This window comes from Cryptomeria japonica, chromosome 10 (genome assembly GCF_030272615.1).
Source record: "Cryptomeria japonica chromosome 10, Sugi_1.0, whole genome shotgun sequence".
Classification (NCBI taxonomy): domain Eukaryota; kingdom Viridiplantae; phylum Streptophyta; class Pinopsida; order Cupressales; family Cupressaceae; genus Cryptomeria; species Cryptomeria japonica.
This window is the reverse complement of record NC_081414.1, coordinates 686,700,582-686,722,773: the sequence shown is the minus strand read 5'-3', so window position 1 is coordinate 686,722,773 and position 22,192 is coordinate 686,700,582.

The following is a 22,192-nucleotide window of genomic DNA, read 5'->3' as shown; positions in this document are numbered from 1 at the left end:
TGCTAGAAAGGAATGCTTGAATGCTTGATCTCATGTAAAATTCCCACTCATTCAACTTATTGAACTTATGCAAATGAGAGGGAAAATGCAACTTATATACTCGTCAATTAGGTTTAAATGACTGATTTTCCGTCGCATGCCGACATTGGGAGAGTTTCTCGCTCAATGCACAACCACCAAAGCATAATTGAAAAGGGTCCTGTCCCAAAATGGGGTAGGGGATAGGGGCGCCACACCCCTATCCTAGGGGGGACAGGGGCACCACGCCCTTGTCTTGCCCTTTTTTCCAGGATAGGATGTAGTTTAGGCAGTGTAGAGGGCAAGCAAGATGCATTTCTCAAGTGTTGAGCAAGTCTTCGATCTCTGATCAGGATTAGAGATTTGATCACGTGCGTGAGGACCCTAATGTGGTCAACAATTGCAAGGGTTACAATTTTATGACACTATATTTATCCCCCACTTGAGCAAGAGTATAAGCGTATGCCAATACTGTTGGTAAAATACAATGAAACAAGATTGAAAGACTTCTACCACGTCAATGAGGCAAGATGCACCAAGCCCCCAGTGGACTAAGGATCTTACGACATCAATTGGCAAAGTAAAAGGAAAGATCAAGAAGGGAAAACCATGACTGCAAGTAGCAAGGATCCCCTCACCATGAGTCATGAAAAAGATACCAAGATTATAAAGCAAAGCTGAGTTTACTAAATAATTCTAAGTATTGAAAAGGAAAATATGAGCACGTGCCTTATCGATTTATTTAATATAGGATATATCCAAGAGAGAGAGAAGAGAGGGAGCATGTTATCGCAAGGATTTAGCCCCCAAGTGAGGAATAAACCCAAGGTTAATGAACACAAAAACATGAGGTAGTTTCGCTTTCCTCGGGGTTAGTATGCTGTATGATAACTCATGTATATCATATATGTATATGTGCATATAATAATCGTCATTCCTCAAAGAAAGAACACTACCTTAGAAGAAAGGGAAGAGAGGATGTCTTTTGATTCAACATGAAAGAGACCAAAAGAGATCTCAATGCTTTGCATCGTCCTCAAGTAGACATTGAGGGAAAAATAGAAGAACATGGATACACATAGAAGAATGGTCACAAAAGAGAAAGAAAGGAGAGAGAGAAGATCTACAGTGCTAATATTACTAATATAGCACGACATCCACCTCTCGATCTTGCTGATCACTATTTCGGGAAGGCGAGAAACATGCCAGAGGAGCAACATCGATCACAACAGATGGAGCTATCACAAGATCCAACACAAGGACTATGCTCATGTGGTAAGTCACTTTGTTCAATTCTAGGATCTTGGATTAGGGTTTGTAAAATTTCAGTTGATAAATGCTTGTCCACATCAACATATTTATAATCACTATCAGAAGCATTAGGAGTTGTATTTCCATCATGAATAACATTTTCACTCATTTCTTCATCAAAATTTAGAGAAAGAGGAGCAAGAACACGAATAGGAGTAAAACCATCACATGTTTTGTGCAACTTATGATTTGGAGATGTAGATTGGACATCTTGCTTAGGAGAAAAGGGAATCATGTCAACTGTTGGAGTCTTGGGAGATTGAATATTTTGAGGGACAACTTCACGAGCTCGAACATGGTGTCTTCATCGGTGTTCTCGTGCACAACGATTTCGTCAAGTCTTAGTTGAAGACTGAGAAGGAGAAGGAACATTTGAAATGCTTTTCTCTTTTATAGTTGAAGGTTTAGGTTGAGGTATTTTAGGTTGGACAAGAGGAGAAGAAGACCTCTTCTCTTGATAAGAGGAAGGAGGTGGAGCTGCACCATATAAAGGAGGAATATTAGGTGTAGGAAGAAGACTAGGTCCATCATGAGGAGGAGGTATAGGTCTAACCTTAAGAATAATATTGTTGTTCTTCTGAGGAGAAGGTATAGTCACATCCATAGGAATAGGTTTAAGATCTTCCTTAGGAGGGAGATTAGTTCTATCTATGAGGGGAAGAAACTTCATCTTCAAGTATGATAGGAATATCAATTGTTGGGGATCGAGGTTTACTTAAGGATAAGATCATATCTTTCTTCCATTTTTGATAAGATTGAAAAAGAGAATCACTCCTTGATGGAAGAGATTGAAATTTTTTAGGCCAAAATAAATCAATAGGAACACTAGGGATTCTTTTGGATGGACGAAATAAGTTATGGTTCACAGTTATGATTTCGCCATTGTGAGGAAATTTCAAACACTTATGGATTGGAGAAGCAATAACCTTCATGGAAGATAGCCAAGGATAGTCCAACTTCACACGGAATTGATGGGAAGAGGGTATGATAATAAAGTCAACATTCATGGATTTATTATGAACTTCAACAAGAAGGGTGATAGAACCAATGGTAGGATAAGAGAATCCATCAAATAACTTCACAATTACATTAGAGGCATCATATATTGGTTTATGCAATCGTAAAGTGAAAAGATACTCCTAAGTGATGATGTTAACCATGCAAGAGGGATCAACAAGAGCACCATGACAAGGTATATCCTTAACCTTCGCAACTATGTGTAATGGTGGGAAAATGATGAGTGATGGATCAAGAGGAAAACTACCCTTTCCCTCAAAGAGAGATGAGAGTTTCACTATTGATTATCCTTCAAGCACTTTTCACCATTACATTAGGAAGATAAGGGATGAGATAATTCACTAGATTCAATCTCCACACAAAGATGATAGATTAAATTTTGAATGAATTGAGAATGTTAGGATGATCCCTTCTTCCTTGTTTGATTTGGAAAGGAAATTGATTAAATTATGTAGTGCAAAAGTGACAAAGAATCGATTATAACTTGAGATTGAAATATGGGATGAAGTTGTGCACTTGGATCTGGCAGTAAAATGTCGAGACGAAGTCGCTCTGCAAATTTGATGAAAAGTTGTTCAGACCGTGGCGGGAATGTACACGGTCCTTCGAAAAATCCGTGAAACGAAAAGGGTTTTTCCACCTCTGCAAATGAAGCCCGAATGCGACAGTACAACTGTGCACTTGACACACAAAAAAGAGAGGAAACAGGGTTGGGATTGGGGGTTTTCCTTTAGGTCAAACCCCAGTTTTGGAATTAACCAAGTAATGAAAGAAAGTACTTGCAAGTAGATGTAAATGAAAGACTGAATTGTAAGTCACCTCAAGGGAGGTTGTAGTAGCAATGTTGATAGAAATGCTTGTATGGAATTGTATGTTGGAATCAATCTCCTCTTCAATGGTTGGATCCTTGACTTGAATGCAACACCTAGTCTTGAAGGGAGACTTGAGAATGCTCAATGCTGGAAAAGAATGCTTGAATGCTCTTGAATGCTTGATCACTTGTGAATTTCCAACTCATCCAACTTATTCCACTTTATGAAAATGAGAGGATGAATGCCCCTTAAATACATGTTTGGTGGATTTGAATTTCATCACGTGTTGACATCGGGGAGGTTTCTTGCCCGAGGCACAATCCACAAGGCATTTTGTAGAAAGGGTCCTGCCCTAAAATAGGGCAGGGACAGGGGCGCCATACCCCTATCCTGGGAGGACAAGGGTGCTACGCCCCTGTCCAAGGGGGGACAGTGGCGCCACACCGCTGTCCTACCCCTTTCTCCAGGGAAGAATGTGGTCGGGGTGATGCAGAGGCCAATGAAGAAGCCATTTTCGTAAGCCGAGCACTCTTTGGTCTCTGATCAGGCTAGAGGATTTGAGTTTGCATGTGTGAGGACCCTAATGCAGTCGTAAATTGCTAGGGTCACAATTTTATGATACTACACTATGTATAAAGGGCCATTGGGTGTTCTAATGGTCTCACTAGGGTCAAATGTAATACAAGAATCCTTAGGCATATCTTGTTTTTCTACCATATTTACCAAGTTCAGAGCCATAGAAGTGAATTCCTCAGAGGAGAAAGAAGTATACTCAGTCTCAATCACATTAGAGGTATGAGAAGGCAAATGATCAATAAAAATTTTAAGATTTTGATTAGGAGGAGTTACTAATTTATTTCCCTTATCATTCACACCTGCCACAAATATAGTATTGTTATCAATCAAATCTTGAATCTTATTTTTCAATGTGAAATATTTCTCAGTATCATGACCAGGCTAACAATGAAATTGACAAAAGGAATTGTTATCAAAATAAGGGGATGGAAGTTTAGAAGGATCAAATTATTTTATAGGAGGAAGTTTGATAACATTTCTTTGCAACAATTGAGACATAATACTATGTAAAGATTCATTCAAAGGAGTAAATTGTCTTTCTCTTTTGAAAAAATTAGAAATAGAAGGCACACCTGTTGTAGCATTCACATTGTTGTTGTTGATTGTATCATTGAACTTGATGAAGCTTTTTGTTGGTTTGAACTTCGCAAACGGTTGTTGATGCTCATTGTAGTTTTGTGAGTTGACGCCCTGTATCTTTCCCCAAGAGCAGTTCGCCTTAGTCAGCAAGTCTGAAGCAGTGGTCTCCCTTTGTAAACATTTCTATATAGTGGATTGTTTTGTGAGTTGATGCTCATTGTAGTTTTTCATAGTTCAGGTTTTTCATGTTTAAAATATTGGTGTTCTTGTGTGAATGTTTTATGATGTCTTTGTTTAAAGCTTCCTGATGTGCACGTGTGGAATAATCTTCTTAATACAAGATTGAATTCCATAATTTTAGTTAATGTTGATTCACCCCCCCTTAGTATCCGGTATGTGTTCAATAGGGCACCCCCGTACTTAGACTTTTTGACTAGATTTTGCAAATCTAGATTCCGGGTTGCTTCAGGGTGTATATTCCCAGGCAGTATCTCATAATCATAAGACTAAGGTGATTTGGGTGACTTGGTCCTTCAAATTCAACTCTAGATTGCAGATATAGGTACATAGTCAGATTTCCTATCCATTTCTATGTCTATTTCAAGATCTCTATTTGTTTATTAGTCAATTGTAGAACTCTAAGTTCTCATTTACTTCACACTTTAGTCATAGTTTCACATTGCTTCAACATATCCCCATAGTTCATTCACTTTCCAAAAGTAGAAAAGGAATAGAGACCCTAGAAGTTTCATTTTATTCTCTTCTACATGAGTTATTCAAATATGATCACTCATTTAGGTGATATCGTATTCCAAAATGTTGGTGTGAAAGTGGATCTTGGTCTTGGTCCTACCTGACTCCATTTTCATACATTATAAGTTTTACTATAGATGTCAACATCTACCACTCTAATTGAATGGTCGAGCCACTTACATTAGGAAGTTGAGTGGAGGACCACCTATTTTGTGATTGAAAGTAAAGTGCTCAAATGATGCTCTCCCTCCATATAGTCTTAAACCATATTGCTTGCATTCAAATGAGATAAATTGACTATGTAACACTTATATATAATAAAAAGATAAAGCCTTTTTCAAAACTAATATGCATTGACAAATTGCTAGGACAATAACTTTCTTATTTAGTTTGTAATCATTATTATAATTTGAATATAATTTTATTATCATAATGTACTATAAAAAACTAATTTATTATGAAAAAAATTAAATACATTTCTCTAAGACTATATTAATTTTTTTTTTTTTTTTTAAAGATAGTTTGTCACACGTGGTGTTAGAGCTTAGGGACTTATAGTTGGTTGAACTTGGATTGATTTTAAAGTATGGTTGAGTTAACTTTTGGCTGGTTGAATTTGGATTGATTTTAGACTTGGATTGAGTTAACCTATGGTTGGTTGAACTTGGATCAAGAGTTTAAACTTTGGTTGAGTTAAATTAAGGTTGAGTGAACTTGTGGTTGGTTGAACTTGAGTTGATCCAACCTAAGGCCAAGTTAACTTGTGTTCGTTTGAACTTGGATTGTAATATATTTGAGTTGAGTTAACCTAAGGTTGATTTTATGTATAATTTAAGAAGTTAGTTAATACTTCAAGTTTTAAATTGACTAAAGTGGTGTATGGGCGAGGATGGAGTATGGTTAAGTTAAAATAAGGTGTAATTAACCAAAGTTGATTGAACATTGGTTGGATGGAATATGGTTAATTTTACCTATAGATTAAGTTGAGTTGAGTAGAATAGATTCAAGTGGAGTAAATCAGGGTTGGTTGACTATGGGCTAGATGATCTAATATTAGGTTGGATGATCATTTAGTTTTTTAAAGACTTGTGGGTTGGATGATCAAATGTTAGGTTGTATGATGATTTTTTTTTAATATCTATGGTTTGGATGATGGTTTAATTTGGTCATTACCTTTAGTTTAAGTTGACTAAAGTGGTGATAATGGATGAGGATGAAGTACGACTACTGTTGGGATTAAGGTGTCTCAACCTTTGTAAGTTGTAATATTACCTATATTTTATGTTCATCTTGTAGGATCTAGTTTGGTAAGGTGGCAACCTACATGGTATATGACTATGATGGCATGCATCCTAATTTGGTGGAGACATGAATCCCACTTGGTGGACCCTATTGTGAGATAATGTTATGAGGTTGTAAGAAAAAATATGACAATGTAATAGTCAATTATGATAAATTGATGATAGGTGGGCCCCATGTGATTGAGACACCTATGCATGAATGAAAGAAAAATTTCATGATCAAAGGGGCTATGCATGTTGAAGAATGCACTGGAATTGTAGTAGACTATGATAGGTGGGTCACATCTATGATGATGCACTTCATGGAAGGATTTTGCATGCATGCAAGTGTTGTGCATATCAAGGAGGATTATGCATACATGCAAGTCTTGTGTATTTTCAAGCTTACCTTGCAATGAGAGAAAATAGAATGCAGAACCAATTACCCAAACATGATATGATCTAAAAAAAATAAATATAGATTCAAACAAGTTCAATCACTAAGAACCAAAATAAAGTGTCAAGATTTCAATTTAATATCCATAATGGACTAATTATGATAAATTATGATACCATAGGATTTGATTACGACAAATTGATGATAGATGGGCCCCATGTTATTGAGGCACCAATGCATGCATGAAAGGAAACTTTCATGTTCGAAAGGGCTACACATGTTGAGAAAGGCATTGGAATTGAAGTAGACTATGATAGGTGGGTCCCATCTATGATGATACACTTCATGGAAGGCTATTGCATGCAAGCAAGTGTTGTGCATTTCCAAGCTTACCTTGCAATGCGAGGAAAAAGCATACACAAACAATTACCCAAATATGATCTAATCTAAAAAATATATAGAAAACAAGTTCAATTACTAAGAACCAAAGTAAAGTACATGAAGGTTTCAATTTAATTTATCCAAAGTGGAGTGTAAGACTAGTTTAAAATTTCATAAAAAAATAACCTTTAAATTTCATCCAACAAAAAATGACCTCCAATAGAATCTAAAGAACATAGAAAACCAAAAGTTAAAGCAATTTTTTTCATGAAATAGGATAAATTAGATTCGTCTTAAAATGTTTGTACCATTTTAATTATTCTCTTTCAAAATTTATTTATATATCTGTATGTGTGTGCGTGTATGTTTGCTATTAAATTCACATTAAATGCTTTTAAGGAGTTGGTTACTAGAATCTACTTTAAAAGTAAAAATAAACGTCCCTTGAAAATAAAGAAATATTTTTGTACCCTTCATCTTCATATGTTGTATCTAGTTTAGGTTGATTGAGTATTATCAATAATTTTTTTTTTTTTTGTAATTATTGAAAAAGTTCAAAAATTAAAAGTTGCATACAATCACAAGTTGATAATACAATACAAGGTGTATTTAATACGTTTTATATGCTACCTCATACATATATTATAGTGAAATAACCTTTTTCAAGATCAAGATAATATTTTCTAAGGTAAGTGTTGAATTTGAGAAACATTGGGTAGGTGGGTTTAGTGCTTTCTTATCTCTAAACTCAATCTTTTGGGATCTCTAATTTAGAAAATATTCTTAGATGGGTTGAGAAATATGGTAGAGCCCACATGCTTTTAGCTAGTCAAGTTCTCATAAACAACATGGATTGATGTAGGATTATCCCACTAAATATTATTGCATTTTACCACAAACAACAAATTTCTCCCGGTGGATTAGAATGAGGACAAAATGGTGACTTCGTCTTGTCAAGAAACCTAAACTCAGTCTTATGTGAGGTAGCGTGTAGAACTATTCCACATCTTTCAAAGCCATCACAACTCATCACACAATAGATCTGGGTTAGGGAAATTGATGCAGAGCCAGACAACAAACTAGGGAAACCTTCTCTCGCCCACAACTACTATGTCCAAATCAAGTTGTTTTGTTTGTTCAAGGTGTCAAACAACACACCTACCAATTTCTCAACTCACACAACAATTTGTGTGACTGGATCCATAAAGGATTAGTATCTTCCGGTACTGGTGGGATGGAAACCTATTGGATTTTGTCTATTGGTGGTTCAACCAACACAAAACATCCATAATATCTATTTGTCAAATGTGTTAGGGGGTACTTGTCTCACAACTGTCCTATTTGTCTAGTAGCCCTACCAGTTGAGTTCTCCACACACAACTTAATAAAATTTTAAAGGAAAAGACAAGATAAGGGAAGATTCAGATACCCTTTATCAAGTTACACAATTCCCCAAAGGCTTATACCCTAACCCCAAGTTTGAAAGGTCTATACCCTTACTATTCTTCTAGACCTAATTAAGCCAATTAGGCCTAATTTACAAAGCAAGTACCCCTTGTATTTGTCCCATGACCAAACCAACACTTCTGCAAGGTGGGGTAAGATGTCAACCCACCAAATACAAGGTTTCAGGACTAGATCCCATCCCCTTTGTCTACTACAAGTGATTTTCACTTCTACAGTTCAGGCGGTCACATAGAGATGCCCGCCTAGGGTCAATTCAATCTCCTCGGGCTTGGAGCCTCCCTGCAAACCAACACCAAAATATTATGGTACAATGGACCCTCTAAAATTTTCCCATGGGTTGTTTGATCCTCTGGTAAAAATGTCAGATTAAGGGAATCTTTTCAGTGAAACCTTAGGTGCTTGCAAGGGTTTGTGACCAGTCCGGATAGGTTTTGATGGATCTCTACAACCCGATTATTTCAAGACCTCAAACTTGATTCAAATGAAAGGTAAGAGACTTCCATAACTCATCCAATTAGTTTCAGGCATCCACCAATCCGTATAGGTTAGAAATGAACATCAAACACACAAAATTTTAGGAAACTCCAAGTATATTGTATTGCTCCAAAACTCCAAAACATCACCAATTTCAGCAACTTCAACAACAACCCTGTAATCGATCTAAGTGGGCCTAATATAGCCTCCCTAATGGTTTCCAAACACTTTTCAAACTTTGGAACCGTTGGAGGATTAGTTACCCCTTTTTACAACATTTTGCAATGACAACAAAAGTTGTCAACTTGCACTTTTCAAATTTGGCGAATCCAAGGTGTATTTGGCCTATTCCAAGGACTGGTATGATGTTTTTAAGACCAATATTTATTTTCTGACTCATGCCTAGACTCCTACTGACCCACATGGTCATTTGTCCATGGTGGCTTATAAAATGCAACCATGACAATGCCTTATATCAATTGGGTCTTATTGACTCACAAACCTATAAACCTACTACATATGATCATTTTCACCTCATGGGTGATATTAGACTCTTTACAATTCATTTGTGTCTTTGGATGCTCCTGCACCAGAAAATCCTAAATGGATATGCACCCCTTCACATAAACCCTTGGCTCATCATCATCAACTTTGAGTTGACATACACGTTTTGTGAAGCATTTGCCTTGGGGTCTAGTTGAGGCTGATGTGTATCACTTCTAAGGCTTGGAGCCAATATTTAATTATTCTCCAAATTTGGTAGAAATAAGCTAGAGAGTTAGGGAGTTAGGAGATAGGGAATTAGGATTCAGAACTAAATTTGCATGTAAGTTGGTTTAATGGTAAAAAAAAAGGAATTAGGGTTTTAATAATAAAAACTACTAACTAACCAAATTAACCTAATAAATTGAAAGATGAGTAAATTCAATAGATCTAGCCACAATCCAAATAAGGAAAGGGTTGAATATCTGATTAGATTCATTGGTTGGAAATGATTATCCTCTTTCTTTGTTGAATTTGAATGGTAATTGTGAAATTAGAGTAAAACCATGGATAATTGAAGTAAATTGTCGAAAACAGATTGCTACAAATATTCTACAGAGCCACAAATTGAGATCTAGGCAAAAGAAGATGTTTAGAGTCTATTCCCAGAAGTTTGACCCGATTTTTCAGGACCGAGTAGTACATATTTGCCTCAGGTCCTTTGAATTTTGCTCCATCAAAAGCTGAACCTATTTGTCATTGTTGACTCTGCTAGAATTATCAAGTATAGCTCCTAAACCTATTTCTTGCACATAGAAAGAGAGGGAAAGATGTTGGGGACATGGGTTTGCCTTAGGTCAAACCTTGATTTAGGAATTAACCTTGAAATTGAGATAGGAATTGAAATGGAAATTGCTTCAAAATGCTTTCCTTTTGAGGAAAATGCCAGATCTAAAGCAAAAGTGCTTGTAATTGAAATATACCTCGATGAAGTTGTGTTTGATCCTCATTCAAGGGTTTTAGGGTTGTCTGTTAGAATTCCTTCAAAGAAAATTGATCATGGATGATATCTTGAATGCACAACTTGACTTTACTTTTGCTCCAATGCTTGATGAATGACTAATTGCTTCCTCACTTGAATTTACTAGAGTGTAATTAAGATCTTGATTCCGGTTAGGTTTCAAATGAGAGGGGTGGACCTCCTTTTATACTTGATTGCCTGAAAATTAATTAAATTTCTAGAGTAAGCCGACATGGGGTCAATTTTTCTACTCACATAAAGTGTCCATTGTGGGGACCCAAAATCAGTCCTAATTGAGAGGACCAATGTGTTGGGTGCCTTGGTTCTATCAATCATGACTCAAGTTTTTAGGAAATGTAGGAAAGGTGGTGAAAAGGCAGGATTTCAGGTGGTACGAGCATAATGCTCCGGGCATCAGAAGCCAAAGCACCAAGGTGAGGTCTAAGTAAGGTTGAAATTGTATGTGGATACAATTTATGATACTATATTTGGTAACAAGCACGTGGTGACCTGTGAGCTTGCAAGCATGGCCCAAGGGCCTATTTGTAATTTGCATCTAAGAGGGCCTATGGGCATGTTTTATTTCTATTTTGGATTAATAATGTTGCACATTTATTTTGAAATTTATTGAGTTGTGTTGGATTTTGTTGCAAGGTTGGACAGTCCATTATGGACCCTCCATCCTTGACTGCATCATGGATTCCTTCAAGCAATTCAGATATTTGAGTGACAGTGTCATTTGCTATATCTTCTCCAACTATCTATTGTTGCAACATAGGCATATACCAAATATAATATGGCTTATGGAATGAGGCATAATTATTTCTCCATTTGCGCAAAGAGTCATTTTCAAGTCCATAGATGCACTAACAAGTACATAATGTTCACTGGGACAAAACAAGACTATAACAAAACCTACAAAATACAAACTTCAATACCTAACCACAATAAAACATATCATTATAACAAATCAATTTGAAAAATCATTGAAAATTCACCATGTGAAGCTCCTTCCAAATCACTTCTTTATAATTAAGGTGTGGAGTGTGAAACACAACAAATAAATGATTTTAAGTAATTCTAAAGATTAAATAGAAGTGAAGCTATATCATTGTATAAACTTAGGTGTTATAGTAACCATCAAATTTGATCCACTTTAGTTTGTAAATATTACTTTAAGAATAGTTTTCTACTTTAAACACAAATAAAGCTTGAATGCAAAAAAAAAATTAAAAAAAACATAACAAAAACTTTGATCTCACTAAAAGATGTTTAAGCATTGTTAGTATTCTTTCTAGCTACAATTATCTAGCAAGTATAATAAACATGAATTCATAACCATTTAGATTAGTTTAAAAAGTCAAGTAAATTGGATAGGTCTCACTAGGCATGCCAATGTAAGCACAAGTATTAGAACAAAAATAAGTAGTAAAAATAATATTTTAAATTATATTATCCCTAACTTTGTGTAAACCTTTATTAGAGCATGAATTGGATATGATATGTTAGTGCAAATAGTGTTAATATACACCTAGTTAGCTAATCACATTTCTAGGATTGACCTATTCACACCAAGCTTAAGTTTGCTTAGGTTTTTTCATTCTTTTGTCTCATCTCATGTGGTTGAGACACGTGTCCTCACTTTGCGAGACACCTATTGCATTAATGTTTGACACTTGCTCACACACTTGTCAAGTGAGCTTACAAGTGTTCTATCTTTGGAGGGTTAATCACGGTTTAAGTCTTACCTTCCTACCTTATCTACCTTGCCTATATATGTAAGGTTCCTCAATGTAATTACACATTCTTCATATTATATGATATACATGCTCTTGTGCACTATTTTGTTTCACTAGCAGAAGGTTAATTTGTGTTTTTAGATTTTGGCTACTCTAATATGATACTAACTAATGCTCAAATGTTTGTTGTACACTTGGATGACATCTACCCATTGAAAACTATGATCTAGATCTTTGAAAAATGAGGCAGTTGGTCTCAATTTATATGATTTTAATGAGAGATGAATTCCCAGGATTCAATCTTAGATTGTGAGTTATCCCATTAAAGGTGGAGTAGGTATGGAGAGGTGGTGGCTATTATTAATTACCTTAGATTTAATATATTTATTTATTTATTTTGATTATTGATTTGATTTAATTTAAGTTGTTAATTGATATCAGTCTTTCAAATATTTGTTAACTAATTTGATCATCGAATTTAATGATTTAATTAATCATGTTTATTTTTAATTTTTAACATAATTATTTGTCAATAATAGATTATTTTATTATTTAAAAAAAATGTGGAAAAATAATTTATATAAATTAATTAACTAATAAAGATTATCTAATCAATTTAATTTTAAAAATATGGATTAATTAATGTAAGATGAATTATTTTCATAAATTGGTTTTGTTAAGCATGAAGATGGGGTGATGTTATGAATTGAACATATTCAAGATTTCAATTTTTACATTTCACACTCCTAGACATTTTTCGAGGTCCTTTTCAATGGTTTTTGTGGTGGTTAGTCCCTTTACATTTCTTTGTTGCTCATGACATCCTCTTCTAGCTTTAGAAAAGGAAAACACCAAAACCAAATATTTGAAGGTAAGGGAAGGACAAATTGAAGAGAGAACGAGTGTTAGGTGGGTGACGCTTAACAATTTCACTAGCTACTTGCAAAAAGAAATCAAGAATTAGACTTGTGCATTTGGGTTTCCAGAATTTGGAAGCTAACAAAGGAGATGGATGATGTAATTAGTATTATAAGTGCTATGACCAGTTTCTTGTTGGATCCTAAACACTTTTAAGGGTGGATGAATATTTTTGAAGTGACTCAATCATTGAATTATGCAACAACATCATGCAATGCAATTGACTTTGATCTAGGGGAGACGACCCTATAATGGAGCACTCTAACTTTGTGCCCCCAAAATCCTATATGGATATTTCAAGTCACTTTCATCTTTGTACAACTGCTTACTTGAAAAGTTCTCTATTGAAAAAAAATTGGTTTCAAGTCCACATGCTCAAATATGATGCCACATGAACATGCCTTTTTGTTGAGGTGTCCAAAATGGTTCTTAAAAAAGTAAAACCCATAGTTACAGTGCACTAAGTCATGTTTATTGATGCTTTGATGTGGCATCACATAATTGTTTTTTTTTTAATTTACTCAAATCATTATGGGAATAAGTATTGAGATGACACTTTTAATACTTCATTAAAGAACTCATTTTTCCCAACTACCATCTCCACTATTGTACCCTACTCCACTAAAGATCCTCTCCCCTATTACACAATAATATAGACGTTGTGAAACACCAAACAAAAATGTACTAAATTGTCTCCTTGACCATTTGTATGCCACAAAGAGCCATTGGGTTGGTTGGTCCCTCCTTTCGAAATAGCTATCCAGCCAACTAAAATGCAACCCATACAAATGAGAACACAACATTTTTTCAAAACTCTCCTTCATATGAATTGCATTTTAATTGGCTGAATAGCTGCTTGCCCCTCCTTTTGGGTGGTTCTTCGATGTGAAACACCAAACAAAAATGTACTTAATTGTCTCCTTGACCACTTGTATGCCACAAAGAGCTATTGGATTGGTTGATTCCTCCTTTCTAAACAACTAGGGGAAGAGCACCAGTAGTTGAGCATGTACCAATTGTTGTGAGGGTTGTTGATACCTTTTGTTCCAAAAATTGAACAAATAAAACCTATTGTTTGAAATATAAAATATCAATTTTTGTTAGTAAATGTACTAATAGTTGTAAGAAAATGTACCAATAGTTGTTAGGAAATGTACTAATATTGTAAAAAGTAACCAATCAGGTGATGCCATATCAGCTGCACAACTATTGGGGTCTCTTTTGCACACCTATTGGTCTCACTTTTTTTTTTGGTTGTTTTGGACACCTTGGCAAAAAGCTTGCTGATGTGGCATCATATTTGATGATGTGGCCCTGAAACCTTAGTTATAAGTAGGGGACTTGCCAAGTAAGTTGCTGTAAAAAAACCACGTAAGATTTTAAGAAGCGCAAAATTAACGTGCACAACAACTGAGTCCTTTCCCCTACAGAAAAACACTATACTTTTTTATTACTCTTCATATAAATTACATTTTAGTTAGTTGAATTACCACTAGACCCTCGTGTACCCATGTGTAGAAGACCACTAACTTTTTTTTCCCAAAACTTGGCCGAACAATCAATTCTCCTATGTTCAAGATAGTTTGTACGTGTTGTACAATTTGCATGTGTCTCTAGAAGATTCCATGTGCGACAAATGATTGTAGATTCTAATGTGAAAGTTATGGCAGGACATCTTGCAGAGCAATGCATGATTATGAATATCATGCCCTCCAGCTTCGAACTTGCGACCTCCTTTGTCGGACTTCATATTACCCATGTTTATCTCTTTCTCAAATGTCTGACGTCATCGCTAACGAATATGTAAAATCCACGTGTAAAAGTGAAAGAAATATTCCAGCGCAAACGGGTTGAGTAGTGTGAAAGGGGTAAGGGATGGAAGATTCCTGACGTGTCTTCTATACTATAATCTAATCATGTTCAGATTGACACGTCATTCTAGAACGTTTGTTTGGCTTCCTAGTCAATTTTGATTTTCCAGAACTGTGGGCGATGCGTTCTGCCACACGTGGTTAAAGACACTGTTGTAATACAATTGAATTAAATGGCCCTTTAGTTGGATGTTCTACATTTTGAAATGTAAGGCCCAGATTCAATCCATAGAGCTCGGAGTGCATTCCATAGAGCGCGGAGTGCATTCCATACGGGAAACTTTGCACCTAGTCTCGTTTTATTCCTCGTGAGCTGTTTTGATGGCCTAATTTCTATTGTAAGTTGTGTCTTTTAATCTCAATGTATTTTTTATTAATTAAAAGGAAGTGTTTTTATTGTTTAATAATTAGAAAAATAAAATTATTTTGAATAAATTTTTGTTATTTATTATTTTGATGGTGAAATGTATAATTATGTCATTTTATGTCTCCTAACTTTCTATTATCCTTATGATGGATCACAAAATATAATCTATTGATAGAATTTAATACATTTTATATATTGATAGATTACGTAATTTTGTGTCAAGTTGTGTCCTTTCTCTCATGTTCTTACATGTTTAAATACATTCATATATTTTTATCTATATCTTATTTATACATACAAAGAATTCTAAAAAAAGAGTTGTATGGTCTTATTCTATTGTTGCAACATGTCAAAAAAATCATAATAGATAATTAATATACCTATTTTAAGAATAAATGTAAAATACTTCTATTTTTTATTAAATAAATAGTGTTACGCAAATGTAATAGGGTCTTACCATTTTTCAAATACTTAGTGATATCCAAATGCAATAGACACTATGACACTTTAAGGAGGATATCTTTATTGATTTTTCTTAAGATAGATAGGTTAAATTATTTGTATTGTTTTTTAAAGAAATATTTATTATTTTTGTGTCTTGGATTACATGGTTTTTTCTTAATATAGATATGCTAGATTATTTGCACCACTTTTCAAATATATTTATTGTTTTTAGTTTTATTGTAATTTTTTTTAAAGTGTTGACTTTATAGTTAGTTTTTTAATTTTTATTTGTATTGTTTTGTTGGTTTTTATTATTTTAATTATATATTTTGATTGTTTTTTTTTAAATTTGATTGGATTTGTTAATTTTTGTTTGTTTTTTAAATATATTTATTGTTTTGGATTTTTATAGACATCATTATGACATGAGACTCTTTGATATCATTGTACAATGCATCTTGATGCAATTTTCAATTATGATTGATTGTTATACTTACCTTACTACAATGAATTTTTTTTTTTTCCACCAAACAATAGATTTATTAGTTTATTTGCTTATGGTAAATATCAAAAGAATAAATTTTTCATAATCTTGATCTGAAAGCAGGAGGGGAGCGAGATTCCGCAGGTGGTTTTTCGCATATTCCTCTTTCCGCTGGGTGTTTCGTTTTTGACGCCGCGATGGTGGCGTCACCCGCTGCAGACCCGGGTGGCGGTGATCGCCAACTGGGCTCCCCTTCTTGTGGTGACCTGCTTGACAACCATACTCAACCCGATCCGGCGCGCGATGTGGTTATGAAAGACATCAACTCCTGCGTGCAGACGGTTCTCGGCAGTTGCAATGACGGTGAAGCCAATTTACTACCCGCCGCCTCCCGCCCTAAGTCATTCTCGGAAGCAGTGGCTTGCACTGCGGATTTCAATGGTAAAGCCAGGTTTGATCTTGTCTGCCTTAGCTCGGATGAAGAGGCACCAAAAACTGGTAAGAGCCCCTCGGCTTCCCCTGTCTCCCTCTCTATCGCTCCTAATTCTGAAATGCTAAATGAAATCTCTAAGGAAAAAATGAGGTTAAGTAACATAGCAATTTTCTTCTCGGTCACTGATTTAGATAAGTGTCCTCCAAGAAAATTCATGGATGACTGGTTCCACAATTTCTGGAACAATAAATTAGGGTTTCACATATCCTTTTGTAGGCAGTTACAGAAAGGATTGTATGTTATTTTTTTCGCCAGTTCTGATGCTCAAAAGGAGGTCTTGAAGAGACAATTTTGGACGGTGGGGTCGACATCATTTAGGGCTTTAGCCTGGTCGCCGGATGTTCTTCATGAGGAGGTGCTCGCGTTGGCAGCGCCTAGATGGGTTCTGGTGAAAAATGTCCCCCCCTTTTTATGGCGCTTCCTTCCTCAGTTGATGGAGCCGATAGGTAAGACTATCCGCATGGATGAGTCTACGAGACTGGTCCCTCACATGGATGCTAGGATGCTAATTTCCCTCCTGCCGGGTAAGGAAATTCCGGAAACTATCTCGGTCGATATTTCGAATGAATCCTTTGTCTGCTCCTTAGAAGTTTTAGGTGGTATCAATGCGTGCTTCCTCTGCTGAAAAGAAGGTCACCTTAGACGGGATTGCCCTATCATAAAGAAGAATTTGCTGAATAATCCTAAAGCTGTTCACAGCAACCCACCTGAAAATAATGCGAGCTCTGCTAGTACTAAGATTACTCCTCCAATAAAGGGTGCTAGTTCTACTGGTGTTAATATTGTTACTCCTTCAAACCCTACCTCTGCATCCAAAAGCTCTAACCCTAATAGTACCACCAGTCCCTCTGCTGTCGGTAACATGTCGCCTAAGGATCCTCCCAGCCATTTCAATAATGTCTCCCCACCCACCATTGATACGCCTATCAATCCCGCGGAATACTCAGGCATCGATCTTAACTCTGATGATGGCTTTATCGTTGTCCAGGAAAAGAAAAAGCGCAAGGCTAACCATGGCTCACGATAGAGGATAGAAGCATCCGACTCATTTAATAGGTCTATCACCAGCATCCATCTAGGGTCTGTTCCTATCGAAAGCCGTCAGGAAAAACCATCCGGTGATTTTGATTTAAATAGCAATAACTCGCGGAAGGTGGTGGCTATCACGCCTTCCACACCTCGTAGTATTGTTAAAGGCCCCCCCCAGAAGGTTTTCAAGGAACTTGAAGATGATTATATTCTTGAGGTTATTCCTGCGGATACCTCTGTTGATGGTCCAGCTGTTATCCCATCCATGGAGGTTGATTCTTGTACTGTTAATTGTGTTATTGATGCGTCTCAAAATCTTAATAAGGTTTCCCAATGAATTGTTTATCTTGGATTATTAGGGAGCTTGAGTCTCCTGACAGAAAGTTTGTCATTAAACGTTTATTTTCCTCTTTTCAATCCATTGATTTTTTCATGATGCAGGAGATTAAGGCTACTGGTTTTTTATTAGATCTTAATCTGAGCTTTATTTGGAATGATGCGGTTAAATTTTTCTCGAAGCATGATAGAGGCAGGGGGGGAGTTGCCATATTGGTGAACCCTAAATGGGATAGATATATAGTCCAACATGGCTGCTCCCCGTGTCAAAGGGCTGTGTGGTGTATCATTGAGCAAGACCACCATTCTTTTGGTATCTGCTCTATCTACGCTTCCAATGACACCAGAGAAAGATGTAACCTATGGGATTGGCTTAGTACTCTCCCTGACATCCCCTGGCTCTTTGGGGGAGACTTCAACATGATTGAGTCGCAGGAAGATAAAATTGGAGGTATCCCTTTTCATTGGAAGGAGAATGAATGTGTTCACTGGAATAGATTTATTAATGCCAAGAACCTTTTCGACCCCTTAGCTGGTAATAAGTCCTTTCATCATGGCCTCTGGCACACCTGGTGTAACTTTCAACAGGGCTAGTCTAGGATATACTCTAGGCTTGACCGTTTTTATGCTGACAAGCATTCCTTCTTCTTTTTTCCCTGCGATGCTGACAACATCATTAAGACTATAGCTACCACCCTCTCTGACCATCACCCTATCTTTGCTTGTGTTAACTTTATTGCTGTCCCTGTTGCTCCGAGAGTCAGGATGCATAAATTCATCCTTAACACTAGTCTTCTGTTGGACGAGGATGTCCTGGCTGCTATCCAGATCATTAGTGGTATTAATAAACATAATCTTCTGCACTACTCTAATTTGGAAAGGTGGTTGTGTAATGTCTCTACCTGGAAGAATCTCCTTCAAACTATCGGCCAAAAGAGAGCCAAGGATTTTAGATTTGTTGAAAAACAGTTAAGTCTTAACTTGCAATCTGCTGAGAGTAATGTGCAGGCCAATCCTACTGACCTTGATCGACTATCTCAGGTTTTGGCTGCTAAAGACGCCCTTAGAAACCACCAGCAGATTAAGATTAGGGGTGCTAAGATTAGGTCCAGGGCTCATTGGCTCCAAGTTGGTGACAAAGGGTCAAAATTTTTCTTTAATCTTCTCAAGCATAAACACTGTAAAGAGTCTATAGATAAGCTCTCAATTGACAATCAAGATATCTCCGATCCCTCTGCTATCTCTTATGCCTTTGCTGATTATTACAAAGCCTTGTTCTCCTCCGAAGACTCGCTAGAGGTTGAAGATTGTAGGATTAAATGTAGGTCGCTTATTCCTGGCAAACTTGACTCTAATGATATATCTAAACTTGCTAAGTCTATCTCCATTGAGGACATTGAGGCTGCGGTTAATGCTCTTAGCAATGACAAGGCCCCGGGCCCGGATGGTTTCCCCGTGGAATTTTATAAGGCTAACTTAAACTGGATTGGTAAGGACCTTCTTGATCTCTATAATGAAGCCATCTCTAATGGCTCCTTGGGCCCAGATATTAATAAAGGTATTATTAAGCTCCTTCCCAAAGATGGCAACAAGGCTCTCATTAAAAACTGGAGGCCTATAACCTTGCTTAATGTCTCTAATAAAATTCTTGCGAAAGTTCTTGCTCTTAGATTGGTTGATATCCTTCCTAAATTCATATGTCCTTCCCAAACTGGATTTATTAAGGGCAGGTACATTCTGGAGAATCTTATTACTAGCTGGGAAGCCATGGACTGGGCTAAAAATTCCCACCAAAACACTGCCATGTTGCTTCTTGACTTTGAGAAGGCCTATGATAGGGTTGAATGGAAATTTATCTTGGTCATGTTGGAAGCTTTTGGTTTTCCTCCTTATTTTTGTCTTGCCGTGCAAACTCTTCTTAAGGATGCCTATGCTAGTGTTGAAGTTAATGGAGTTCTTTCCCCCTCTTTTCCGCTTGGTAGGTCTATCAGGCAGGGTTGTCCTTTGGCCCCTGCCCTTTTTGTCATAGCCTCTGAAGCCCTGTTTTATATTCTCAGAGACTCCTCGTTATCCCCTGATGTCAGAGGTATTTATCTCCCCAACCATGAAGAGCTTGTTAATTGTCAGTTTGCTGATGACACTGCTCTATTTTTTGAACTTACTGAAAACAATTTTAAAAACTTGCAAGAAAAACTTGATTTGTTCTGTTCTGCTTCGGGTGCTCGTATCTCTCATGCCAAATCGATCTGTCTTGGATGGGGTGAGCACCCCCCTGGGTGGTTTATTAATTCCGGATTTCGATGGGGAGGCCCTAATAAAATTGTTAAATATCTTGGTATCCCCTTTTCTGTGGAGCCTATCCTTAAGAATATGTGGCAATGGATTAAAGAGAAGATCCTCAATAAACTTAATAAGTGGCATAATAGAACTCTTTCTTTGGCTGGTAGGATTCAAGTCTGCCAGAAAATTTTGTCTTCTTACAGCATTTATTATTCTTCGGCTTGGTTGTTTAGCAATTATCAAATTCAAGAGATTCAAAGTGCCATAAGGTCTTTTCTTTGGTCTGATGGTAAAGGAAGTAAGAAGCATCATGCGGTGAAATGGTTCTGGTGTCATGCGGATAAGATTCTAGGGGGGCTTGGGCTTAAAGACCTAAAAATCCAGGGTATTGCCCTCTCCACTAAATGGATCTTTCATTCCCTGGAGGGCAACAGCCCTTGGAAAGTGCTTGTCAGGCATAACATTGAGAGAGGTTTTCCCAAGAAAGCAAAGTCTTGGAAAAACCTCCCTTTCAGTGATCTTCTCCTTGGTAATTTTCCTGTCTCTGTTCAAGGTTCTGTGGTCTTCAAGTCTATTTGGAAGGCCTGGGAAATTGTTAGGGAACACATCTCCAATAAGGACTGTTGCTTTAATGACCAACTCCACGGAGAAAGATCCATTTGGTGGAATTTGGTTATTAATGGGAAGCCCCTTGCCTTATCCCAAGGATGCTCTGCCAGAGCCTGGGCTAATAAAGGGATTAAGCAATTTGTTGATCTTTTTGAAGATGATCGCCTCCCCTCTTGGGATGCTATCAAGGCTAAATATGACATTCCTGACTCTCAAAAGAAAACTTACAATATGATTCGCCAAGCTGCTAGGGGTCTCCCCTCATTATGCCATGTTGACTCTATTAGTTATCTCAATTGCAAGTGGCCGGGGGGAGGTGCTATGACTAGCATTAAAGCCAAGAACATCTATTCTATTCTTAATCAGACTAATGATATCATTGACCATGTTAACTCTGCTTGGTACTCCTCCCTTGATATTAAGGAATGGAACAAGTTGTTCCTGCATATATGGAGAACTCCTATTGAGCCGAAAATTAACTATTTTAAGTGGCTCGCCTTACTTGATAAGCTCCCTGTCAAGAGTTTTAATTCTGATTCGGATTTGTGTTCTCTCTGTAGACTCCCAGAAACTGGGAGACACATTCTTTTCGATTGTCTTTTTGCTAAAGAAATTTGGGGCATGTTCGGTATTATTTATCCTATTACTGTGAACATTTTTGACATGATTACTGGGCATATATCTGGTCTTCCTAAAGATTCAAATCTTTTTTGGAATATGCTTTCTTCTAACATTTTGTGGCAGATTTGGAAATGCAGGAACGAAGAGAAGTACCAAGGTAAGCCTAGGGCTCTTACTGAGTTTTCCAGGAAACTCACACATTTTAAAATCTTCATGCAGGTTCAGGTCACCATGATCGTTGAAAGGAAGAAGCTGAAAAGATTTCTCAAGATTGGGCACGCGTCCTTCTACTATTATGAGCTGAAAAATGGGTACCTTTGGCGGAGAACGCTGGAAGATCTTCAAGCCTTTGATAAAGCGTGTGACAAGCTCAAGGAAGAAATCAGGAAAATTACAAACCCCAGGATGGACGAGCTCGCATTGCTTTCTCAG